Genomic DNA, 27,192 nt, shown 5'->3' on the forward strand with positions numbered 1-27,192 from the left:
AACACAATATGTGCTCCCCAAAGTTAGATTTCTCACATCTTATATACCTTTACAGCTTTAGCTTTCATCTGATTTCTATAACTTCTTTGTTTGCAGGCCTATGTGACTTTCATGTCATAGGGAGGGGAAGGGAAGAGGAGGCCGGAGGGTCTGTCCTTGATAAACCTATCACTCATTCTTCTTGATGGAGCTGCAGAGTTCATTTCAAGGAACTGATAACAAGCAAGGTCCACACCTCTGTTTTGTTATTTTTCAAATTTTCTGTCTGCCCTTGTTCCCTCAGTCAAGAACACAGGCTGGAGTGTAAGACCCCAGACATTGCAGGCCCCTTCTCCTCTTTATTCTTCTGGTTTCTCCTCCCTTACTCCCACTTCTCCCTAGATAGTCTTTCTCTTTTCCAATAAGGAGGTTGAACCCTTTCAGTTTGCTTGCCCTCAGAGCTTGGCCTATGGATTGGACACTTAGGTCTGGGAAATTCAAACTCCCTTTTAAGTGGCAGCTGCCAGCTTTCCTGGCCAAACCAAGGAGGCTAAACCATATTAGTCACATGCTCTGGCCTGGATGGGTACTCAGAACAGTGGGCCAATACAACCTGCCAAATTGAGGATTAGGCCAAGAATGTCTAATACATATTCACGAAGTCACTGGGAACTGTCAACAGCGGTATCTTGGTATCTGCCTAATCCTCCTTGGCATTTCCAGGATGAATTTGAGCATCTGGGCTTCTGAGATGCTCTGATCAGGGCCCAAGTAGGTTAGGTGTGGGAGAAGAGTCTCTAGGTGGGGCACAGAGTACAGAAAGAAGTCTGGAACTGCCCATTGTTCTTTTTCTCTCTAAGAGCCATGCCTGGCCTGACCACGTGGTGATGCAGCAATAGAGCATAGGACTGGGATGCAGAGGACCCAGGTTTGAAACCTCATGATAGCTGGCTTGAGCCCAAAGGTTACTGGCTTGAAGCCAAAGGTTGCAGGCTTGAGCAAGGGGTCACTCGCTCTGCTGTAGCCCCCTGGTCAAGGCACATATGAGAAAGCAATCAATGAACAACTAAGGTGCAGCAAAGAAAAATTGATGCTTCTCATCTGTTGGGCAGATAAAATGTATTATGTTCACTTTGTTAAAGATGACGCTGCCCATGTGGAGGCCATTGCCCAGGTGATATTAATGTGTGTTGGGGGCTGGCTGTGGGCAGGCAGAATCCTTGTAGCCTGGGGCTTGGTTTTGGGATTAAGCCTTTCCCAACCTTTTTGATGTGGGATGGTACAATCCCATCATGTCTCTGATAAGTGACTTTGTATTAGAGACTTCCCTATTTTGTATATTGGATTAAAGGTTTTGATTTCTACACTATAAAATGGGGGCAGAACAGGAGCTTGCTCTTGGTTCCTGAGATTAGCATTAGAGCAGAGAGCAGAGAGGAGAGCAGAGAAAGGCCACATGGAGGAGGCCAGCAGAAGCAGCCAAGATGGCGGAGTGTTGAGTAAGAAGCCAGTTTGTGCAGAGTTTGTGCAGAGAGAAGGAAGGAGATGGGGAACAGAGGTGAATAAGTCTGGTGAGCTAGAAACCTTTGATTCTAGGAAACTCGGATAAGTCAGTAGCTTTGTGAGCACTGAATGTGAGTTGGTTTTGGAGCCCAGTGTATGTTTTTACTTGCCCGCCGGGTGCAAGCTAGAATTAAAGAAGATGGCCCACCAGTTTTTGGCTCCATTGTTTCTTTACCGACTGTCCGAATCCAATGCGAACCTGCATGGGCCGGGCTGCTGTGATGGTGGCCCTGGCTCCTGGCCTTACATCATCTCTCTCCCTTTCTGTCTGTCTGTCCCTTAAAAAAATAAATAAAGACCCATGTCTGTATCCTGTCCCTCAGTCAGGATGTGTGGGCCAGAGTGGACAGATAATTTCTCTCATCACCCAAGAAGTCGTCCCTCACCATATCACAGTTCATTTTTCGCAGTCTCACTATATCACGGATTTTTATATTGTATATATCTAACTTTGTATTGCAGATTTTTCACTGTATTGCGAGACTTTGCAGTATATAGATATTTTTATATATTTATTATTTTAATTATTTCTGCGGTAAAATAAGCATTTTCTAGCCTAAAAAATTGAAAACAATATAAAATATATTAATTTACATATTAAAAAAATATTAAATCAAAATAAAGCCTTAAAAATATATAAATAATAAAACAAATATGTGGCCACTACTTTGCAAATTTTCACCTGTTGGGGGGTTCTGGAACCTAACCCCTGTGAAAGATGAGGGACCACTGTACAGCCACAGCTCTCTGGCTTTCAGACTTGTTTTTGTTTTTTCCTAAGTGCAAAGCACAGGATTATAGAATCTGCTCATCTTCTACTTTTTTGGAGGAGATTTGAATGATCACCCTCTAATCACTCCCCATGGCCAGACCCAGCTCCTACATCTGCATTCTGTGCTCCTGGGTGGAGCAGCTCATTTTATTTTGTGATAAGGTGGCAAGAAACTATAAAACTTAGCATTAGGAATGTCATTTTAAAGAGGAAAAGTCAGGCCTCTTACCCTCTTATTTCTGTAGAGAAAGGAAAGAGAAGAATGCAGGAGGAAGGGCTTACAAGGGCAACTGGGTCAGCTAAGTCATAAACTACAGAGCAAAGAAGATAGAACTTATCTGAAAACCCCTTCCTCTTCTCTTTTCTTAAAAGCCTTTAGAAAAGAATGTTTATGTACCTCAATTAAGAATTCCTACAGTCTGACTCACCCTCCCATTCTAAAGTCATGAGAGTGAAGTATACCTCTAGACCAGGGGTAGTCAACCTTTTTATACCTACCGCCCACTTTTGAATCTCTGTTAGTAGTAAAATTTTCTAACTACCCACTGGTTCCACAGTAATGGTGATTTATAAAGTAGGGAAGTAACTTTACTTTATAAAATTTATAAAGCAGAGTTACAGCAAGTTAAAGCATATATCTATATAATAATTACTTACCAAGTACTTTATGTTGGATTTTTGCTGTTTGGCAGACTAACTCTTTATAAAACAACTTACTATCGTTAAATCTATCTTTTTATTTATATTAATACTTTGGTTGCTCCGCTACCACCCACCATGAAAGCTGGACCGCCCACTAGTGGACAGTAGGGATCAGGTTGACTACCACTGCTCTAGACAAAGGGATCACAAGCCCCTCCTTACCTACCCCAACCAGTACATGATTTTGTCTATAAAAGCAGGCTCAGAACTGTATAATACATAATTTGAGATTGTGCCCCCGCTAGCTAGCTGGGTAATAAACTCCTCTTTTGAAATTTTCCTGTAACTTAGGTGTTTTTGTGGAACTCACTAGTCACTTTACAACATTTTTAGAGGCCTCAGTGAGATCCAGGTGTTCTGTGTTGTTGCAGGAAATAACCTGACAGAGGATAGACACTCAGATAACTCAATTATTAAAGGAAGGAGAATTTATTAAGCTGGTGGCACATGTGGGGCTTGTAGCTCCAAAACACAGGCTTCCCAAAGTTGATTTTCTTACAGGTTATATACCTTTACAGTATCTAAGCAATGTGCATGTGATTTCTTTGTTTAAGGTTTCCCAGGCTCAAGGAGAGGGGAGGGAAAGCTTGAGTGGGGTAAACAAGGGGGAAGGGCTTTCCAGATCACTGGCCATAGTTACATACAAATCTTGCTGTTCTTGTTTGTATTGTAACTATGGGATACAGATAATTTATCACTGGCTGACTCAGTAACCCCAGCTGGCTCATTTCCCTTGAATTCTTTCCATTTCTTTCTTCTCAGGGAAGAGGGGGGCTTGCCCCTCCTTCCACATTCCCCCCATTGATAATTCAGAATTTCTTTTATACTGGATTCTCACATTCTTTATCTGGTCCCAAGGGAAGGCCTGATAGTGGTGGCTAAATTATACATGGGCTGTGGTTTGTTGCCTCTATCATATTCCTTATGCTGTTTATTAATAATAGGGACAAATACGGACCTATTAAACAAATTCCTAGGAGTAGTAACGGTTTTAAACCCACCAAAGACTGAGAACCATCCCCCCAAAAGGCTATTAGGGTTCCATCCGTGCCAAACTTGTATGGGTACATGTGCCAGTTTTGTCATCTTCTTGACAAGGTCCTCAGCTGCCTGGCCCTGGTAGTCTATTTGCAGGCAACAATTAGTAAGATTGAATTTTCCACACACTCCTGCCTCTGCTTCTAGCAGATAATCTAGTGCCAATCTGTTTTGGTAGATGGCATTTCTCATCTGAGTTTGCTGATGTGCAAGGAGGGTTAGGGCTCTCACAGTCTCATTGGTAATGATTTCTAAAGCTGCTTGCAATCAGATAATTTGGCTTAACATATAAATGGGGGTATGGTATGCCCAAGATTCACCCTCTGCCCAGGGTGGCAGATCCATAGTACTGGATTATCTGCTCTGGGGGCCACTCATAATCTTTCCAGTCTCTTATCTGGAGTTCTCTTTTTACCCATTGTAAGGGCAGGGGAGCTGGATAACCAAGCAGTTCCCCTGTTTTCAGAGGCAAGAGGATAAAGGAAGGCTTTATCATACCCAATCACACAGCTTCCTTCCCAATTCTTGGGGAGACGGGTATAAGCCCTATTTTCACAGATCCAATAAAGTCCATGTGGTGCTATCCAGTCTCTAGTCCTGCCAGGGTCCTGCCAAGCTCTAGTTAGCTCAGAAAATCTGGTCAATGGATTTCTCTCCATCTGGTTTCCCCAATACACACTTGCTTGGAGGCGGCATTATAATATGGTTGCCCAAGGCAAGTCAGTTCTCCCACTGAATCAGTCAGCTCTTCTTCTTTTCTCACTAAGCAGTATTCCCTTATGATAGTATATTTTAAAATCCACTGGCTGTCGTCAGAGGTGTGGGGAGTCATTATATTTGGCCTAGCCTCTGTGGAAATTAGTTTCTTAGCTTTCCATGGCCATCTGTCCCCTGTTAGAGTTCCCCCACATACATAGCAAGAGGTGATATTTAGGGAATGGGCTATTCCCTCAGCCATCCTGAGGAACAAGTTCTTAGCTGTTGGCGGGAGTGGTGGTAGGGATCTAATTGCTTCTTCATAAAAGGATTTATACACTTGAAAGGCTCAAACTGGGTGGTTCGGTATCTGGCCCCGGATGATGAGTTGGGCATAGGGGTTTAAGCCAGCTCCATTAATGCCAAGGGTTAATACCTCATTATTCCTCCAGTGGGGATCCAGAGGATTGGCTATAACTAGCTCTAAGGGATTGCACCCATGGCTAGTGCAATTTGACAAGGCTGTTCCTTTCCTCAGGTATACTTCCCTCTTCTTGGAACTATCCTTTTCCCAGGTTGCCCATAAGACACATGACCAATATACACAGCTGGTTTCACAGGTTAAACTTTGTGAGCACATATACTTTTCTTCTACCCTGTAGCTTCTCTCCCAGCTGAGAGACCTACAGGTCCTTCCTTCCTCCCATGTTGCCTGGCTTATGGCTGCACATGCATCAAAACCTACTGTAACTTGTCTGGGTTTCCTTCAACTTTGGTCTGGGCTATTGTTGGTTCTTCTACTCATTTTCCCCATCTCCTGCTGCTATTTTTATTTCAAATGTTGTAGTAGGAGAATCTGTAGGATTACAACAGAAATAGGGCTGGTTATCCCCTGGGTCACACATTCTTTGTATTGAGTCCAATTAGAGGTACAGGTCCCTTTCTGAATTCCCTTGCACTCATAGAAGGTATAGAAAAGCAAGGTTGTGGAGAACCTTTTGGCCTTCCTTGGTGACATGGTTGCACACTTCACAGTCCTCTGCACTAGCTCCCCTCCCTCCTCAGAGTCCAATTATAAGGAGTCTCATAATGTAGTTCCTCAAGCTTTGGTCATCCGTGGACCAGCCAGCTCCCGGTTTGTGGCTGGAGCAGGGCATGCTGTCCTTCTTAGGGTTAACTTACAAGGGTTGGCAGGGTCAGTTTCTGCTGTCCACAATGCTGTCTCTGCTGGGGCTGCAGGCTTCAGCTAGCTGTGATGAATCCAGGCAGGTATGCCTTCTACCTTGGCAGCAGTGGGAGTGGTCAGGATCACAGTGTAGGGTCACTTCCACCTGGGTCGGAAGGGAGCTGGATTCCAATTCTTGACCCACACCTGGTCTCCTGGGGAAAAAGAATGAGCAGGGGCAAATAAACTGATCAGAGCCCTATCTAACACCCACTTAGATATGGTATCAGCCACCTTGCCTAAAGCTTCTAATTGCTTATGTAGTTCTGTTTCTCCTAATTCTCAGGGAGACCCTGGCAAGCTACGTAATATTGGGGGAGGCCTATTGTATAATACCTAATAAGGTGAATACCTGTTGTTCTTGGAAGGGGTGCACCAAACCTTAAACAATATTAGAGGCAAAGCTTGTACCCATTTAAGACCTGTTTCCTGACATAATTTGCTAAGCCCTAACTTCAGAGTCCTATTCATGCATTCCACCTTTTTCTGGCTCTGAGGTCTGTATGCCATGTGAAGCTTCCAGGTGATGTCCAATGCTTGAGCTGTTCCTTGTACTACCTTAGTCACAATGGCTGGGCCATTGTCAGAGCCTATCTGAAGTGGCAGTCCAAACCTTGGAATTACTTCTCTAAGCAATGCCCTTGTTACTTCTCTAGCCTTTTCAGTCTGAGTGTTGTAGGCTTCTACCCATCCTGAGTAGATGCATACTAACACCAACAGGTACTGGTAGCATTGACTCTTGGGCATCTCGGTGAAGTCCACCTGTATATCCTCAAAGGGGCTGCCCTCTATGACTGAATACCAGGAGGGTACTGAAATTCCTTGTTTTACATTATTCTGATGGCAGGTTGAGCACTTAGGCTGACTTTCTTGGATAAGGTTGCCAAGAGAGGGATATAGAAATATCTCCCTAGCAGTTTTTCTATCTTTTCTTGTCCCAGATGGGTGGCAGCACGCAAAACTTGGACTACTGCTGGCCCCAACAGGTGAGGAACAACAACTCTACTGTAAAGCCAGTAGCCAGGGCCAACAGCACAGCCTCCTGGCCCATGCAGGTTCACATTAGATTCGGACAGATGGTAATGAAACAACAGAGCTAAGAATTGGTGGGCCATCATCTTTATCCTAGCTTTCACCCAGCGGGCAAGTAAAAACACACACTGGGCTCCAAAACCCACTCATTCAGTGCTCACAAAGCTATTGACTTATCCAAGTTTTCCTAGGATCAAAAGTTTCTAGCTCACCAGTCTCATTCACCTCTGTTCTCCATCTCCTTCTCTCTGCACAAACTCTGTACAAACTGGTTTCTCCCTTAGCACTCCACCATCTTGGCTGCTTCTCTTCTCCTCCACGTGGCCTTTCTCTGCTCTCTCACAGCATGGACTCCTCCTAGAAAGTAATCACTCTTCTCCCAGAACAACATGATCTCTCTTCCTTTTAAAACCTTTTGGAGCAAAAGCCCTCCCCCAACATATATTAACATAATAACACCTCTCCCAAGCAAGAAGGGCAACTAATATCATCACCTGGGCAATGGGCTTCCACATGGGAAGTGCCATCTTTAACAAAGTGAGCATGATATATTTTATCTGCCCAACATCTACCATTTGGCAGTTGCATCCATTCATCCTTTAATTCTTTGGCTCCCTCTTTCTCTCCACTTCTTCTCTCCCTCTGAATATCTGGGTGCAAGTTCCAGGGCCCATGGGATGAGAGGGGTTATAGTGTCTGTAAAGCCAGTAGCCACGGCCAACATCACAGCCGCCTGGCCCATGCAGGTTCACATTGAATTCAGACAGATGGTAATAAAACAATGGAGCCAAGAACTGGTGGGCCATTAGCTTTAATCCTAGCTTGCACCTGGTGGGCAAGTAAAAGCACACACTGGACTCCAAAACCCACTCATTCAGTGCTCACAAAGCTACTGACTTATCCGAGTTTCCTAGGCTCAAAAGTATCTACCGCACAGCCTTATTTACCTCTGTTTCCCATCTCCTTCTCTCTGCACAAACTCTACACAAACTGGCTTCTCTTTCAGCACTCCGCCATCTTGGCTACTTCTCTCCCCCACATGGCCTTACTCTGCTCTCCTCTGTAATGCTAATCTCAGGAACCAAGAGAGAGCAAGCTCTGGTCTGCCCCACTTTATAGTGTAGATTCAAAACCTTTAATCCAATATACAAACAAGGAAGTCTCTGATACAAAGTCACTTATCTGAGGCATAATGGGATTCCTCATGAGAGTGCACCACCCCACATCATGCAATCAGTCAAGGGTGTGGGGAAAAGTTTAGTCTTAAAACTAAGCCTTAGGCTATAAGGACGCAGCCTGCTTATAGCCTGTCCCTCACATCCAATGCAAACTATAAGGGAGCAAACATATATATCATATTTACAAACTTATTTGACCAACAGTGCCCTTGAGGTAGGGCAGGGTAGAAGCCCTCTTCGCCTCTGCATCTGCTCTGGCATTTTCCTGGTGTAAAGCCAGCAGGCAGGGCCAAGGCCACCATCACAGCAGCCTTCTGGCCTATGCAGGTTCGCATTGGATTCGGACAGTCGGTAAAGAAACCATGGAGCCAAAAACTGGTGGGCCATAGCCTTTAATCCTAGCTTGCACCCGGCGGGCAAGTAAAAAATACACACTGGGCTCCAAAACCCAGTCACACTCAGTGCTCACAAAGCCACTGACTTATCCGAGTTTCCTAGAATCAAAGGTTTCTAGCTCACCAGCCTTCTTCTCCTCAGTTCCCCATCTCCTTCCTTATCCCAGATACAAACTCTACACAAACTGGCATCTCACTCAGCTCTCCGCCATCTTGGCTGCTTTTCCTGGCCTCCTCCACGTGGCCTCCTTCCGCTGCTGGCTCTACTCTCTCTGCTCTCTCATGCTAACCTCAGGAACCAAGAGCGCAAACTCTCGTTCCGTCCCCATTTTATAGTGTAGAAATCCAAACCCTTAATCCAATATACATAACGGGGAAGTCTCTAATACAAAGTCACTTCTCTGAGGCATGATAGGATTGTACCACCTCACACCAAAAAGGGTGGGACAGGCTTAATCCCAAAACCAAGGCTACAAGGATTCTGCTTGCCCCTAGCCCACCCCAACACACATTAATATCACCTGGGCGACTGCCTCCTCGTTTTATCTTTAACAAAGTGAGCATAATACATTTTATCCGCCCAACACCTGGCTTCTACCCTTCCTCTTTTCTGGTGTCCTAGGCAGTGGATCACTGCTACTTGGTTTGGCTTCCAGACGGCTTCCAGCAGCTGGAGAATTTCTCCTGGATATTTAAGTTCTTTGCCACCAGCAATTAAGAGTCCTCTCTCTTTGTAAATTGCCCGTGTACTTGGAAAGTGAGAAAGGCAAACTAGGAATCTGTATAGATATTCACTCTTTTCTTTTCATTGAGCTCTAAGGCTCCAGTCAGGGCAATCAGTTCTGTCCACTAAGCAGAAGTGCCTTGGGGTAGAGCAGCGGTTCTCAATCTGTGGGTCACGACCCCTGTGTTTTGGTTGTTCGACCCCCACCGGGGTTGCGACCCACAGGTTGAGAATCGCAGGGGTAGAGGCTGTGCCTCTATAGTTTCTGTTAGAGTTACTACTGCATACCCCACCTGCCTTTCTCCTCTTGAGGTGCTGGAGTTGCTTCTGTTCACATACAGCTCCCAGTCAGGCTCCCTCAGGGGTTGATCTAGCAAGTCCAGCTGGTTGGAGTATACTGAGTCAAGTACTTCCAAGCAACTGTGCCACGGCTTTCCCTCATTCACTGGGAGCAGTGTTGCTGGATTTAAAGTGATACACACCTCTGTTACTAACCTTGGGTTTTCACATAATAATCTCTGGTACTCAGTGAGGCGAGGCAAACATTAGTGAGCCAGTGATGTCCTTTGGCTTTCATCAGAGACACTACTGCATGTGGCACCCACACTCTCAAGTCTTGTCCTAAAGTTAGTTTGTCTGCCTCTTGCACCAGCATGGCAGTGGCTGCTAGGGCTCTTAAACAGGGTGGTCAGCCTTTTGCAACCCTATCTAGTTGCTTGGAGAGGTAGGCTACCGGTCTAGGCCATGACCCCAAATCCTGGGTTAATATACCCACTGCTGTCTTGCTCCTCTCTGAGACATACAGCACAAAAGGTTTTGCTAAGTTTGGAAGACCTAGTGCTGGGGCAACTTGTTATTCCTTTTTAAGAGTCTGAAAGGCACAGTCCTGTTCTGGTCCCCAGTCCATGGGCTCCTTTTCTCCCACTTTGTGACTTCATAGAAGGGTTTGGCCAGTACTGCAAAGTTGGGGATCCACAAATGGCAATCCTACTGCATCCAGGAACTCTCTAACTTATCGCCTCGTGGTGGGGGTTGGGATGTTCTGAATAACCTGTTTCCGCTCTACTGCTAGCCTCTTTCCCCCTGTTGGAGAACGAATCCCAGGTATTTTACTTGCCTTTGGCAGATCTGGGTCTTCTTCTTCGAGACCTTGTATCTGTTCTTCTCTAGGTGATGTAGACACTCATCCGTTCCTTGAGCACATCCTTGGATAGTCTCATGACCTAGCAACAGGTCATCTACATACTGAAGTGTTGGGCAGAGAAAATATATTATGCTCACTTTGTTAAAGATGGCGCTACCCATGTGGAGGCCATAGCCCAGGTGATATTAATGTGTGTTGGGGGCGGGCTGTGGGCAGGCAGGATTGTTGTAGCTTGGGGCTTGGTTTTGGGATTAAGCCTTTCCCACCCTTTTTGATGTGGGGCGGTACAATCCCATCATTCTCTGATAAGTGACTTTGTATTAGAGACTTCCCCATTTTGTATATTGAATTAAAGGTTTTGATTTCCACACTATAAAATGGGGGCAGAACAGGAGCTTGCTCTCTCGGTTCCTGAGATTAGCATTAGATCAGAGAGCAGAGAGCAGAGAAAGGCCACGTGGAGGAGGCCAGGGGAAGCAGCCAAGATGGCGGAGTGCTGAGTGAGAAGCTAGTTTGTGCAGAGTTTGTGCAGGGAGAAGGAAGGAGATGGGGAACAGAGGTGAATAAGACTGGTGAGCTAGAAACCTTTGATTCTAGGAAACTCGGATAAGTCAGTAGCTTTGTGAGCACTGAATGTGAGTGGGTTTTGGAGCCCAGTGTGTGTTTTTACTTGAGTGCTGGGTGCAAGCTAGGATTAAAGCTAATGGCCCATCAGTTTTTGGCTCTGTTGTTTCTTTACCGACTGTCTGAATCCAATGCAAACCTGCATGGGCCAGGCTGCTCCGATGGTGGCCATGGCAACTGGCTTTACATGAAGGAAGACACGTCCAATATCCTGTGCTGGAAACCTCTGGAGGTCCCAAGTGAGGGCTCCCCAAAGATGGTAGGAGAGTTCTTGAACCTTTGAGGGAGCCTAGTTCAGGTGTACTGCATCTTAGCCCCTGTAGCTGAGTCCTCCCATTGGAAGGCAAACAGCTTCCAGCTTTCAGGAGCCAGTCTTATACTAAAGAAGGCATCTCTTAAGTCCAAGCAAGTGAACCATAAGACTGGAGCAGCGAGGAGGCTTAGGAGTGTATAAGGATTTGGTACTGTTGAGTGCAGAGTCACTGCTGCCTCATTTATGACCCTCAAATCCTGTACTGGCCGATAATCATTGTTCCCTGGTTTTCTGACAGGAAGCAAAGGAGTATTTCAGGGCGATTGGCATGGAATAATGATTTTGTATTCTTTGAGTTTTTGTAAATGCACCTGGATCCCTTCCCAGCCCCCCCACCCCTAGGAATCGGGTATTGTTCCTGGCTGACAGGTATTGCCCTAGGGTTTAACTCTATCTGCACTAGCACTTGGTTTACTGCCAGCCTGGGGGTGGGGGGGGTTTCTTCAGCCCAGACTCCAGGGTATTTTTTAATTAGTTTTGGTTTGGAGGCTTCCCAGATGGGGCAGCAAAAATCCTCCACTCCTCCTCTCTGGGGACAGTTAGAGTTAGAACAAGCCTGGGCTTAGGCACCTGCAAGTCCAGCTGGCCATTGTCAGCAAAAGATGTAGTAGCCCTTAATTTGCTCAGTAGATCATGTCTTAATATGGGCACTGGACAGTCAGGCATGTATAAAAACTGATGTATAACTACATGACCTCCTATTGTACATTTACAGAGCAGACAGAATGTCTGTTCAGCCTGTGTTCCTGTAGCTCCTATAATGTCCACTCTACGGGTGTCGAGTGGCACTACTGGCTGGATCACCAGTGAGTGTTCAGTCCTTGTATCAATCAGGCAGTCTATCTTCTGGCCCCCTACCTCCATGCAGACCATAGAGTCAGTGGGGGCTCCTGAATCTGGTTGCCCTTAGTCCAAGAGGGACTCCCCAGCTATGTTGAACAGTGTGCATTCCCCTTCAGAGATGGCTGGCAAGCATGCCTCCCCCTTGTCCCAGACGGTAATGGGACATTTATTTTTTCAATGACTGGTTCCCTGGCAAATGACACACTGATCACGTTGGAGGGGACACCTGCCTGACTGTCCTTTCTTGCCCTTGCCTGTCTTCTTTTTGTTTTTGAACAGGGAAGATTTTCCTTTTCCCTTTGGTTGAAGGGTTGCAGCTGCAGCTATAAATTCAGCCTTTATTGCATTCGGTGCTCATCTTCCTTTCTGCTTGTAATCTCCCTGTTCACATAGACTTTATTGGTGACTTCTAGGAGCAGGGATGTATTCATTCCCACAAAGCCTTCCAATTTCTGGAGGTTTTATATATATATATATATATATATATATATATATATATATATATATATATATCCTGCATTCTGGCTGACAAAGGCCATATTAACCATTCTTTGGTTCTCTGGACTTTCTGGGTCAAAAGGGGTATACATTCTGTAAGTCTCACACAATCTCTCATAAAAATCACCCAGACTTTAATCCTTCCTCTGCAAAGCCTCTGCCACCTTGCTGATATTAGTGGCCTTCTGACCTCCGTTCTATAGGCCTTGGAGGAGCACCTCCCTGTAACTCCTGAGCTGTCTCAAGCCCTCCTCTTCATTCGGGTCCCACTTAGGGACCTGGCATCTGGACCCTTGCATATTCCTGGGGATTCTGGTGTTCCTCAGGAGCATTCTCCTCTAGCCATTTAGTTGTCACCTGCATTATCCGACATCTTTCCTCTGTGTTGAAAAGAGTGAGAAGCAATTGATGGCAGTCTGCCCACATAGGATTGTGGGTCTGGATTATGGATTGCATGAGATCTATTCAATATTAAAGCCTGAGGCTTTTCTGTATAAGAGGGAATACGATGCTTCCAATTGAGGAGGTTGGTGGTGGTGAAAGGTTGATATACCAGCACTCTCTGTTCCACTATATTCCCTTGCTCATTTATAACTGTGTTTCTTACTTCTCTCAGAGGCATCTGCATACCAGGCATTGTATTTGAGCATAACCTCCCAGTTAGGGGTCAAGAACCTGAGCCTGATTCTGGCAGTGCAGTGGGAGTCACCTCCGGCTTGGGCTTGGGTGAGCTTATGCTGGGACCTAATATATCTGGCGATGATGGGCCTGAGTCAGTGGCAGTCTCTGGAATGGGCAGAGTCAGGTATAAATGGGTAGAGCCTCACCGCTACGTAAGGTAGAAGAGCCAGAGTTTCTGTTTCTTCTGGTTCCCTAGGGGTTAAAATTTCTGGCTTTGTCTGCTGTAGCAGCTCTCTGAGTCTGGTGGAACGCTTCCCTGCCTTAGCTACCAGTACTGTAGAAGCCTGACCTCTAAGCCAAGTGGGTGGGTTCATAACTAGTGTAAACCAAGTGTGTATGTAGGGAAACTGGTCAGGGTGGCCTGGATCTCTAGTGACTACCTGCCACACCTTCTGTACAACAGACTTCTCTAAGCTTCCTTCTGGTGGCCACCCTACCCCAGAAGTGGGCCATTCTAACTCACACAAGGTCCTCAATTTCCCTGGGGACATAGTAACTCTGTAATCCCCTGAGAACCCTTTCTTAAAATTCTTGACCATTGTGGCTAAAGGAGTGGGTTTCCCCTGTGAACCCCCCATACCTCCCACAACAGACAACAGTCACGCCGCAAGAAGGAATGGGGGAAAGGAAGGGGAAACTTGTAGGGGACGCCACTAACTTCAGTTCGTCACCAGCCGTTCCCCTTGCAGGAAATGGCGGGCCCTCTTGGCTTATGGCAGGCTGATATAAAGCATCAGCATGCAAGTCTGCCTCTGAGCCATATGAGGTGCCCTATGGAACCACAGTTAGGGACCCAACACCGGCTTTGGCCCTGTGGAAGAGAGTCAGAACCCTCTCTCGATGTCTATGTCGTTCACTCCGCACTCACTCTCTTTTACACAACCTCCCACTCTCCACTGGAGGGTGGCCCATTCCCACAACCTATGAAAGGTTCACAGTTGCCACTCTTACCCAATGGCGGGCAATTAGTGACTGCCCGGAGGGTGATCAGGCCTCCCTTCTGCCCAGTAGGGCAGGACCTCAGCTAGCTACCCTTGTCTGGTATGCCTTACCATGCTTCAGATGTGCCTCTGTTCCTGTTCCTTTGTTATCTGAATCTTGCTGGGACTGGCAGATGGGAATTCCCCTTTCCACCCTGTGATGTGTCCACACAGAAAAACTCCCCATGTGCACTCAGCAGGCACGTCTACAGAATGGTTTGGGGGCTCCCTGGTCGGGTACTTGAAGTCTGCCAAATGCGGATGTCTCCTCCTTGCTTCCCGGCCAATGTACCAAAATCTGTTGCATGAAGCGATCCAACGGAGGATAGACACTCAGATAACTCAATTATTAAAGGAAGGAGAATTTATTAAGCTGGCAGAGTATGTGGGGCTTGTAGCTCCAAAACACGGGCTCCCCGAAGCTGATTTTCTTACACGTTATATACCTTTACAGTATCTAAGCAATGGGCATGTGATTTCTTTGTTTAAGGTTTCCCAGGACTCAGGGAGAGGGGAGGGAAAGCTTCAGTGGGGAAAACTAGGGGGAAGGGGTTTCCAGATCACTGGCCATAGTTACATACAGATCTTGCTGTTTTTTTTTGTTTGTTTGTTTTTGTTTTTTTTTTGTATTTTTCTGAAGCTGGAAACGGGGAGGCAGTCAGACAGACTCCTGCATGCACCCGACCGGTATCCACCCGGCATGCCCACCAGGGGGTGATGCTCTGCCCATCCGGGGCGTCGCTCTGCCGCAATCAGAGCCATTCTAGCACCTGAGGCAGAGGCTACAGAGCCATCCTCAGTGCCCGGGCAAACTTTGCTCCAGTGGAGCCTTGGCTGCGGGAGGGGAAGAGAGAGACAGAGAGGAAGGAGAGGGGGAGGGGTGGAGAAGCAGATGGGTGCTTCTCCTGTGTGCCCTGCCCGGGAATCGAACCCGGGACTCCTGCACACCAGGCCGACGCTCTACCACTGAGCCAACCGGCCAGGGCCGCTGTTCTTGTTTTGTATTGTAACTATGGCATATAGATTTATCACTGGCTGACTTGGTTACTCCAGCTGGATCCTTTCCCTTATATTCTTTTTGTTTCTTCCTTCTCAGGGAAGAGGGAGGCCTGCCCCTCCTTCCACAGTGTCATCGGGTAGAAATACCTGGACCAGCTGGCCTCTCTTGGAGGTTGCCAAACCCCGCTGGATCTCTAGGAGAGGCACCCCCGAGATGTTCTAGGACTCGTTTTCCTGTGGGCCTTGGACAACATCCTGGCAGAAATCACCGGTCCCCAGATTCGGCAGAATCGAGGTGTACAAATTCTGACCTCTGGAGGTAAGTAAAGCAAATCTTTTGCTTTACTATATTCTGGTTTCTGGGACTAGTCCAGTGGTAGTCAACCTGGTCCCTACTGTCCACTAGTGGGAGTTCCAGCTTTCATGGTAGGCAGTAGCGGAGCAACCAAAGTATAAATAAAAAGATAGATTTAACTATAGTAAGTTGTTTTATAAAGATTTATTCTGCCAGCCTGACCTGTGGAGGCACAGTGGATAAAGTGTCAACCTGGAAACGCTGAGGTTGCCGGTTCAAAACCCTGGGCTTGCCTGGTCAAGGCACATATGGGAGTTGATACTTCTTGCTCCTCCCCCTTCTTTCTCTCTCTCCCCTCTCTATAATGAATAAATAAAATCTTTAAAAAATTTTTTAAAAATTTATTCTGCCAAACTTAGCAAAAATATGACATAAAGTACTTGGTAAGTAATTATTATTATATGCTTTAACTTGCTGTAACTCTGCTTTATAAATTTTATAATGTAAAGTTACTTCCCTACTTTATAAATCACCATTACTGTGGAACCGGTGGGCGGTTAGAAAATTTTACTACTAACAGAGATTCAAAAGTGGGCGGTAGGTATAAAAAGGTTGGCTACCCCTGGTCTAGTCAATCTGGAACTGTTGCGACTGAGGATCAGACATGATCAGACTCATGCAATGGGCTCTCCAGGGCCAAGACGCTGGCGCATAGTTAATGTGTTCTCAGGAAAGACATCAGTGGGGACTGAGTAAGTCCTGTCTCGGGCTCTCTGGGACACAACTGTTTGTGTTATCTTTCTATGCCGAGATCTCATTCTTTGCTCTTATTGTTTCTGTCTAAAAACTCCTGACTGATTAGTGTGTGAATGGGGATCTCTGGTGCCTGCACCTGAGTTTTCAGTTTGTGGCTCCACCAATGCTACAAGATGCCTAAGCTCCCACAAGGGACACTGCCAGGTGGGCATCTCAGTAGCCCCTCACGGGGCATCCCTTTTTTTTTGTTCATTTAACTGTGTTGAAAAGTCAAGTGTAAATGTAAATAGCAAATTTTCTGTTTTGTAGATTATAGGTCAAATAAATTTGCAAATATGATGCATATGTTAGCTTGCTTATAGTTTGCATTTTCCCACTGTGTATATTTCTTGCCTGCCAAGTGCAAGCTAGGATTAAATGTAATGGCCCACTAGTTATTGGCTCTGTTGTTTCATTACCATCTGTCTGAATCAAGTGCAAACCTGCATGGGCCAGGTGGCTGTGATGGTGGCCGTGGCTACTGGCCTTACATTTGGCGTAGTCTATGGCAGGATTCAAATCAGATCAGTATGGAGCTGCCACCACCTTTGAGTGGTGGAGTAGAGGACTGGCTGCTGTTATGGTTCCCCATGGTTGTCCTTTTGGGGGCTGTAGGCTGGCTGACTTTTACAGCCATGCATGAGGAAACTGAGAGTTGTGTGGAAGAGGCTGCCTGGGACCTGCAAACTGAGCAGTGGAAGGAGATGGAGCAAACATGAGAGAAAGGGATGCTGATCCTGGAGCTGAGTAAGCACTGGAGAAGGAAGATGACCAGCTTCGCGAGATTTGCCTGGAAATGGAGCAGCCACTGGAGAAGGAATCACAGGTTCCTGAGTTGCAGTATGCCCTGGACGTTGTGGAGAGCCAGCAGGAGGCCGGGGTTGGGGCTGCAAGGCCCATGGAGCAGAAGGTAGTGGCGGCCCGGGGCTCAAGCCTGGCAGGAGCTGGTGTTTTCAGTTCCTCTTTGGAGGATGAGGAGAATCGGGCTGGAGTTGCGATCCACAGTCTCCAGAAGATGAGAGCCCAGCAGCAAGGAGTACCTACTATACTCCTGATAAGTCTGTGATTTTGGGACACAGGGGTAGATGGCCTCATGCTCTCCGGAGCATGTTGACTGCCATTGCCATGTGCTCCTCCTTGGGAAAGTATAAGACCTGCCAGGATGAAGGGGGGTGGCTGAGGCCCTATTTGTGTGGACTGATTTCTGGACTATGACCAAAGTAGGCACTGGCCTACTTTGCTGGATGGACTTACAGATTTTGGACAATGTGAAATACCCTGGGGGTGGGGAGTGGCTTTGCTGGAGGCCTTCCCTTGGCCCCAGGAAGTTTTTCATATAGCTAGAAAAAATCCGAGGACATTCTGTGCTTTTCGTAAAGCACTCAGAGACTGGTAAAATGTGTCCTTGTAATTGTTGAAACTGTATGATTTGTGGTGTTGTAATTTGTGTAATGTGCCTAATTTCCTGTGCAGAAATACCTGTGCTTTAGATTGTAAGCAAGCAAAAGAGGTGGAATGTGGGTCAAATAAGTTTGCAAATATGATGTATATGTTTGCTCGCTTATAGTTTGCATTAGGTGTGGGGGACAGGTTGTAAGCAGGCAGGGTCCTTATAGCCTAAGACTTAGTTTTAAGACTAAGCCTTTTCCAACCTTTTAATCCTAAGATCTTCCCAATACTAAGTTTTTCCCCACACCCTTAACTGTTGCATGATGTGGGGTGGTACACTCTTATGAGGAATCACATTTATGCCTCAGATAAGTGACTTTGTATCGGAGACTTTCTTATTTGTATATTGGCTTAAAGGTTTTGATTTCTACACTATAAAATGGGTCAGACCAGGGGCCCTCGTGTAGTTCCTGAAATTAGCATTGCAGAGGAGAAGCACCCAAGATGGTGGAGTACTGAAGGAGAAACCAGCTTGTGCAGAGTTTGTACAGAGAGAAGGAGATGGGAACAGAGGTGAATAAGGCTGGTGAGGTAGAAACCTTTGATTCTAGGAAACTCAGATGAGTTGGCAGCTTTGGGAGCCCTAAATGAAAAGGGAAGTGTTTTTTCACTGTGTGTATTTCTTTCCCACCAAGTGCAAGCTAAGATTAAATGTAATGGCCCACCAGTTATTGGCTCTGTTGTTTTATTACCGTCTGTCCGAATCAAGTGTGAACCTGCATGGGCCAGGTGGCTGTGATGGTAGCCATGGCTACTGGCCTTACATAGGTTCTCTTTGTTTGTCAGGACAATCTCTGGTGCAATTTCAATTGGAAATTTCTGGCTTAAAACCAGAGGGGAAAGGTGAAGGGAAATTCATACACTCCATATGGTTTAGTGGCCATTCGCCCGAAGCTGAGGGAAACCTCTTCCATCTCTGGGTCTGACCTAGTGTAAAGCCAGCAGCCAGGGCCAGGGCCACCATCACAGCAGCCTCCTGGCCCATGTAGGTTCGCATTGGATTCGGACAGTCGGTAAAGAAACAATGGAGCCAAAAACTGATAGGCCATTTTCTTTCATTCTAGCTTGCACCCGGCGGGCAAGTAAAAATACACACTGGGCTCCAAAACCCACTCACATTCAGTGCTCACAAAGCCACTGACTTATCCGAGTTTCCTAGAATCAAAGGTTTCTAGCTCACCAGCCTTATTCTCCTCAGTTCCCCATCTCCTTCCTTCTCCCTGCATAAACTGTACACAAACTGGCATCTCACTCAGCACTCCGCCATCTTGGCTGCTTCTCCTGGCCACATGGCCTCTTTCTGCTCTCTGCTCTGCTCCCTCTGCTCTCTCATGCTAATCATCCCAGGAACCAAGAGGGCAAGCTCCCTTTCTGCCCCTATTTTATAGTGTAGATTCAAAACCTTTAATCCAATATACAAAATAGGGAAGTCTCTAATACAAAGTCACTTCTCTGAGGCATGATTGGATTGTACCACCCCACATCAAAAAGGGTGGGAAAGGCTTAATCCCAAAACCAAGCCCCAGGCTACAAGGATTCTCAACACACATTAATATCACCTGGGCAAAGGCCTCACGTGGGCAGCACTATTTTGAACAAAGTGAGCATAATATATTTTATCTGCCCAACACCTAGTCAGGGGTGTATACTGACCGGCTTATACAAAGGAGTGTGAATATCCCAAGGTAGACTCAGCAGATGGTTGTCACCTTTGAAAGGCAACTCTGAGAAAACTGTTCTAAAGCCCACAAATTATAAAAATAGCAAAGCAGTATTCATAGAAATATTATATTGCTTAAAGTTAAAACTAACTAAGACCTGAGAGAGTGCTGATGGAAGTATAGAGTAGAAACTATGTTTAGATATCCACATACCCATATGGAAGATATGGGGTATGAACAGTATTAAAAAGAAAAATAGAAAAGATTAGAACTTTTCTTTAGAATAATCTTAAAAAAAAAAAGAAAGAAAAAGACTCCTATAATACCACTTCAGAAAGCCTTTAGAGATGAGGGAAGGTATAGAATTAAATAATCAAAAGGGGACTGCAATGTCTGGGGTCTTACACTCCAGCCTGTGACCTCAGTGTTCTTGACTGAGAGAACAAGGCCATACAGAAATGTTTGGGAAATAACAAACCATGAGTGTGGACCTTGCTGGTTATCAGTTCCTTGAAATGAACTGCAGCTCCAAGAAGAAGAATGAGTGATAGGATTATAAGTGATCAGATTGTGAGTGATAGGATCATGGGTGATGAAATTATCAGGGACAGACCCTCTGGCTGCCTCTCCCCTTCCCCTTCCTAAGACAGGAAAGACACATAGGACCTCTATAGGTTAGGAGTAGTGACTTGTCACCCTCCACTGGTGTGTGAGAAGTTGTGTGAAAGAGAATGAGTGTGGAATGAATGAGACTGACACTAGGAGAGGGTTCTGACTCTCTCCCACAGGGTCAAAGCAAGTGGTGGGTCCCCAACAAATTTCCTCTACCCTTCCCCAATTCCTTCATGTGGCATAGTTGTTGTCTGAGGTGGGAGGCATAGGAGGTTCACAGGGGAAACTCATGGCTTTAACCATGATGGTCAAGAATTTTAAGAAAGGCTTTTGGGGGGATTAGGGTTACTATGTCCCTGGGTGTTGGGCAGTTAAAATGTATTATGCTCACTTTGTTAAAGATGGAGGCCGTCGCCCAGGTGATATTAATGTGTGTTGGGAATCCTTGTAGCCTGGGGCTTGGTTTTGGGATTAAGCCTTTCCCACCCTTTTTTGATGTAGGGTGGTACAATCCAATCATGCCTCAGAGGTGACTTTGTATTAGAGACTTCCCTATTTTGTATATTGGATTAGAGGTTGTGAAGCTACACTATAAAATGGGGACGGAACGAGAGCTTGGGCTCTTGGTTCCTGAGATTAGCATGAGAGAGCAGAGAAAGTAGAGCCAGCAGCGGAAGGAGGCCACGTGGAGGCCAGGAAAAGCAGCCAAGATGGCGGAGTGCTGAGTGAGATGCCAGTTTGTGTAGAGTTTGTATCTGGGATAAGGAAGGAGATGGGGAACTGAGGAGAATAAGTCTGGTGAGCTAGAAACCTTTGATTCTAGGAAACTCGGATAAGTCAGTGGCTTTGTGAGCACTGAGTGTGACTGGGTTTTGGAGCCCAGTGTGTATTTTTACTTGCCCGCTGGGTGCAAGGTAGGATTAAAGGCTATGGCCCACCAGTTTTTGGCTCCATGGTTTCTTTACCGACTGTCCGAATCCAATGCGAACCTGCATGGGCCGGGCTGCTGTGATAGTGGCCCTGGCCGTGGCGTCTGGCTTTACACTGGGGAAATTGGAAAATAAGTTTGTAAAATTTGTGGTTTTTTAGTTTGCTACTTTTATTGTTAAAAATAGTGCTGAGTAGCCATGTGTGTGCTTGCCCTCAGAGCAGGGCAGTTGATTGCAAATTGCTGATTGGATTACATTCCTGCTTGGGAGGGGCCATTGTTTTGCTAATGTTTGCTGGAGAAGAGACAAAGAAAGAAAAAAAGGGGGGAAAGTAGCATTAGGGATAGTGCTGTCTCCATAGTGTTCAGGGCCCCCACTGCACTTACTTATGCTCCCCCTTAGGCACTCCAACCCTTTCCCCAACCCCCAGGCTGTGGACTGGTACCGGTCTGTGGGCCATTTGATACTGGTCCACAGAGAAAGAATAAATAACTTACATTATTTCCGTTTTATTTATATTTAAGTCTGAATGATGTTTTATTTTTAAAAAATGACCAGATGCCTTCTGTTACATCCATCTAAGACTCACTCTTGATGCTTGTCTCATAAGTTCAACAATTATATTTAAAAATACCACAGTTTTTACGCCGGTTACGTAATTTTATTTTGTGCATTTATCCGTCCCACCCTAAGGGTTGGTCCGTGAAAATATTTTCTGACATTAAACCGGTCAGTGGCCCAAAAAAGGTTGGGGACCACTGGTGTAAAGCACTATAGTCAAAAAGAGGGTTAGCATCTCTTATGCCAGCTGTATAGCTATGAAAAGTAAGTGAATTTTTGATCATTCCTTATTTTTCTCAGTAAATCAGTGGTTCACTGGGGGGTAGTAGTTGAAAAACCCTCTTATTGTAAATCATACTACATTTATACTAATGAGGAACTATATAAAATTGTATGGTCTGCCAAATACAAAGACTTTCTTTTGTACCAAAGATCCGTTGTTGTGGAAAAATATTTTCTATGTTAGAAAATGTAAGGTTGGTGGGCAATGGGGGAAGTTCACATGATGAACCAAACCCGGGAACTTTGGCTGGAATAGCCCACACTTATGCGCGCCAAAAGAAACTTCCCAGGAGTCCTTTGGAAAAGAGCAACAGTCTGTTAGCCAATGAAATTTCGTCACGTCATATTACCTCAACCAACCTAACGACCCTTTAAATTTTCCCCACATGGTTTTCTCCATGCGACTTCTCTGGCCCCTGGCCCCTGGACCAGAGAACCTCATCAGGCAGGATGCGTAGTACTAAATAAATCTTTTGCTTATCCACACTTCATGGCTATGTCCTTCCTTCTTCCTCGGTGGGGAAAAATACCTTACATTTGGTGCCGAAACCCAGGAGAAGTTGAAGTCACAACAACCGCTCCTCTCCCCTTCCCCTCCAAGAAAGAACCAGAATCTCCAAACTCCCACCCACTTCACACATGGTGCAGTAAGTCCCTGCTTCCAGCCTCCCATTGCTTCTTTTCACAGAGACTCCCTGTCCATAATCAAGCTGCATCAGAGACCTCTTTTCCGTTCCAAGTACATATATGCCCATGGAGACATCTCGGTCACTCTCACTTTACCTAACTGTCTAGTGGCCAGAGATTGAGTTGGGAGATGCCAATTCTCATCTCTGATCACTCCGAGAACTGAGGGCAGCCATGGGAGGCATAGGAATCTAAACCTGACTCAAAAACACTCCTGGAATGCCTTATCCAAAATCTCTCCCTCCCTAAAGAAGAAGAAACTGTTCTTCTCTGATGTGGCCAGGCCACAGAACCCACTGGATAATTGAACCAGGTGGCCTCCTGAGGGACTTTTGATTTTAACATCCTCACCAATTTAACTAGTGCCGAAAAAATTAGGAACTGGTTGGAGATCCCTTACCTTCAGGGCTTCTAGTATTTGCGCTCCTGTCCTAATCTCTGTGCTGCCTGAAACACGGCATAGGCCCTTTTTGGCCAGAGAAACCTCAGCTAAACCCTCCACTCCTGACTGTTCCTCCCCCAGCTCTCTTCCCCTCCTGCACAGCTCCCTCCATCCTATCGGTTTCCTCCTCTCCCTTTGCCCAATCATGTTTCTCATTCACCTGCAAATTACAGTCCCTCTTTCTCTTCCCCTGCTGGCCAGGGGCCCCTCCCTTCTCTACTGTGCTCTTCAGCCCCTCTGCCGTCAGGCCACTCTCCACCAGGCATTGGCTCTCACGCTGGTTTGCAGGGCTCCTGACCCCACCGCCCAACCCCGATCTTCTTGCAGGAAGGCCTGGCCCTGTCCTGCCTCTGGCTCCAGTGTTTCCGGCTGGATCTGGGTGCCAGGCTCCCTAGGAACCCCCTCCTCTTATTCTCACCCCAAACCCCTATCTGAGACCTGATGAACATGGCATTTAAAGTTTTTAATGGCTGCGGCTAATAGAAAAAGGCCAAGGCTGTTCACCAGGCACATATGCAGCAGAAGGTAACTCTCCAAACACAGGCTCTTGTGGCAGCCCCGAGGCCAGCAGAGCAACAGGGGCAAGGCATAGGAGGTACCCAACCCAAGTCCAGGCCACAAAGAGGAACCCCACCAAGAGCTTGCTTTAAATGTGGCCCACAGTTGCCCACTAATCCCTGCCCTGACTGCAAGCAGCCCAGTCACTGGCAGAGTGATAGCCCCCTTTGGGCAACAGGCTTTTCCTCGTGCCTCTACATGGAGGACAAGTCACCCAAATGGGAGGCCAAGCCAGCCAGGCGGGCCTACTGCTCGAACTCCTAGGCCTCATGGACGACTGACACGGCCTGGACTCAGAGACCCCCATAACCCTTATTGAGCCCTGGGTTATGCTGCAGGTAGTGGATAAGTCCATCTCATTTCTTGTGGCCAGGGAGGCTACCTTCTCTGTTTTGCAATCACACTCTGGACCTCTAGTTCCCTCACAGCTCTCGGTTATAGGAGTGGATGAGACCCCCTTTTGTCCCCTTCGTATGCCACCCCTGATATGCAGTTTGGACGGAATCCCCTTTTCACACTCCTTCTTAGTTATGCCCTCATGCCCTGTACCCCTCCTGGGTCAGGACATTCTACAAAGTCTCAAAGCCATTATCCAGCTGACAATATCTTCCTCACTACCAAGGGCTCCCCCATAATCAATACTACCCTCATTTCTAACCATGTTTCTCACCTCACGCGTGCCCCCATGCAGGACTGCTGGCAGTCAGAACCACGGGGCCATACCTGTCTCCAGCTCACAAAAAGTTTGGGCCCTGCAGATCCTCCTGTTGCTCCTGTCCCTCCCACCAGGAACCTGCCACCAGAGTAAGCTGAAGCAGAGAGCAATGCTGTTCAATGAGACTGGCCTGATGGAAGAAAGCATCGGGGTCCTCCACCATCTGCAGGAGAGACTGCACAGGGGCCTCTCCTTCTACAACCCGCTTGGCTTCTAATGGCAGCCACCCATCCTCACCTGGGCTGTCCCTATCCTAATTCCTCTTCTAATTATCAGCATATTACTCATATTTACTCCTCTTTTAAAAATTCTTACCGGACCACATCCGCAAGGTTTCTCGAGTCACAGTCAAACAGAGGTTCCTACACCCATATTCGCAACTCCCCTCAAAACCACCACCCACCTTTCGATGTTCCCTCCCCATGACACCCCTAACCAGCAGGAAGTAGCTAGATGAACAGCGGTGCCCCTATCTAACATAAAAGGTTGGAATGTAAGGTCAGTGGGCAATGAGGGAAGGTCGCATGACGAACCAGACCCAGGAACTTTGGCTGGAACTGCCCACACCCATGCGCGCCAAAAGAAACTTCCCAGGAGTCCTTTGGAAAAGAGCAACCGTCTGTCAGCCAATAAATTTTGCCACATCATATTAGCTCAGCCGCCCTAATGACCCTTTAATCTTCCCCCACACATTTTCCTCCATGTGACTTCTCTGGCCCCTGTCCCCCGGACCAGAGAACCTCGTCAGGCGGGATGCACTGTACTAAATAAAGCTTCTGCTTATCCACACTTTGTGGCTACACCCTTCCTTCTTCCTTGGCGGGGAAAAATACCTTACAGAAATGTATGTTATTTCAAGAATCTTTTGTTAATTCTCCTTTTTGCAATTTCATAGTCCTGTAATGTTGAAATCTTGGTCTAAATATTAGGAGATATGTAATAATTATTAATGATATCTTTTTATACTGTATATAAATGTTCAGCTTATTATTATTTCTGAAACAGTTAAAGGGGTAAGGTCCAGTCTGCTCGGTGAGCATGTGGACCATGGAAGCAGTATTGTACAATGTTAAGTCACCAAACTCAGAGTGACAAATATTGCTATTGATTAGCTTAATGGTAGAATTCTCAACATACAGGCTGGAAAGAAAAAAATAAATGACTAATTTTGATAGTAGGAAACATTTAAGCTTTGTGCACAGATAGATTAAAAGGGCTAAATGATGTGAACAGAAATCTGTTTCTCTTGAGCTTTTAGACATTATCTGTTAGGGTGCATAAAATTACAGCATAAATAAGGTATGTTTTCTTTGAATGTAAAAGGAATTTATGATTAATTAGAGTATAAGATTTATTTTATGAAGTATTGGTCATTTCAGTTGGTGCTTTTAACTAGATCTTAGAATTTGAGGCTTGGATGTAATAGGACATAGTTTAAATCCCTATTTTCCCAAGTGACCTATAGAATTAAAAAGCTCAGAATCCTCTTTCTAGGGGAAACCTCAAGCCCTAACAGGGATGTTAGAATCTGTACTGCACATACACTGCCCCACTTAGGACAACCGAGACCACCTTAAGAAAATGTTTCTGGTTGCCTGGCCTACGCAGGACCCTAACACCCAAGGAGGAGAGGAAATTTTGGACACTTTCCACCAGTTTCTGTTAGCCAAGATAAGGGAAGATACTAAGAAAAAGAACCATAAATTTGTCTAAAGTGTCAGAAGTTATTCTGGATCCTCAAAAGACCCCCACCGCTTTCTTAGACTATGGAAAGTTCACAGTATATGCACCTCTAGACCCAGAGGTGCCAAAAAACATGGAGACAGTCAACTTAGCCTTTACCTAGCATTCAACTCTAGAAATTGGAAAGAAAATGTATTATAAGTTTTTTAAAAGGTAGAAACATCAGCTGCTAAAAAAAAAACAAACACAACTAAGCATTTTGGAAGGGACATTGATCCTCCCTCACTCACATAACTCTGGCCCCTAAGATGGCTGGTTAGCCAAAGACGGGTAAGATTCCTGAAGGCAGGAACAACCTAAGACAGGCACAGTCGAAGAGGGGCCATCAGGAGAAGGCTTAAGAATGAACAAAGGTGAGGCTCAAACCCTCACCCTGATAATGCAGGAGTCTGCTCCCCTGAAATAGTGGCTTTCATCCACTGTCCAGGGCACCAAAAGAGGAGGAACTCTCTAGAAACTCAAGAGAAACCAAGCAGCTGATGATACTACCAATAAGGTAGACCTAAAACCATGGGGCCTTCAGAAATTTTAGTAACTTTACTAGAACCCTTGTTGCCAAAGATTCTTTTTTTGCAACCAGCCAGAAAGGGATAACTAAGAATAAGGAAAAAATAATTAGAAAAGCCAGACTTAGAATCTATTGCAGAAGGCACAGTGTCCGAGTGTTTAGTCTGTGCCCAAATAGATACTAAACAAAGTAAAGAAATTATAAAGAGAAACATGGAAAGAGGAGCTTTCCCAGGAGAGCATTAGCACAGGGATATAAGTACCATATTAGTTTTTATTGATGCCTTTTCAGAATAGGTAGAAGCTTTTCCTACTAGAAATGATACTGCAGTAATAGTTATTAAGAAATTGCTATATGAAATTATTCCCAGATTTAGCTTGCCCATTAATATTGGGTCTAATAATGGGCTTGCATTTGTATCCAAGATCTCATATCTAGTAGGAAAGGCACTCAATATTAATTGGAAATTACATTGTGCTTACAGGCCTCAGGTAGAAAAAATGAACTGAACTCTGAAAGAAGTCCTAACTAAATTCATTTTTGAAATGGGTGAAAACTGAGTCAATCTC

General features: G+C 45.8%; 1 long non-coding RNA gene across 3 annotated transcripts in view; it reads right to left on the reverse strand.

Annotated features, from left to right (window-relative positions):
* The window catches only part of LOC136391073 (uncharacterized), a 54,124-nt gene that overhangs the window by 23,926 nt on the left and 3,006 nt on the right, over nt 1–27,192 (reverse strand). For 2 of the 3 annotated variants that reach the window (XR_010748807.1, XR_010748809.1), the window contains exon 2: nt 5,933–6,130. This is a non-coding gene — a long non-coding RNA (uncharacterized lncRNA). Of the gene's footprint in view, nt 1–5,932; nt 6,131–10,421; nt 10,550–27,192 lie in introns of all 3 variants that reach the window. The other variant, XR_010748808.1, reaches the window with a different exon arrangement.

Source organism: Saccopteryx leptura, chromosome 2 (assembly GCF_036850995.1).
Source record: "Saccopteryx leptura isolate mSacLep1 chromosome 2, mSacLep1_pri_phased_curated, whole genome shotgun sequence".
Lineage (NCBI taxonomy): Eukaryota > Metazoa > Chordata > Mammalia > Chiroptera > Emballonuridae > Saccopteryx > Saccopteryx leptura.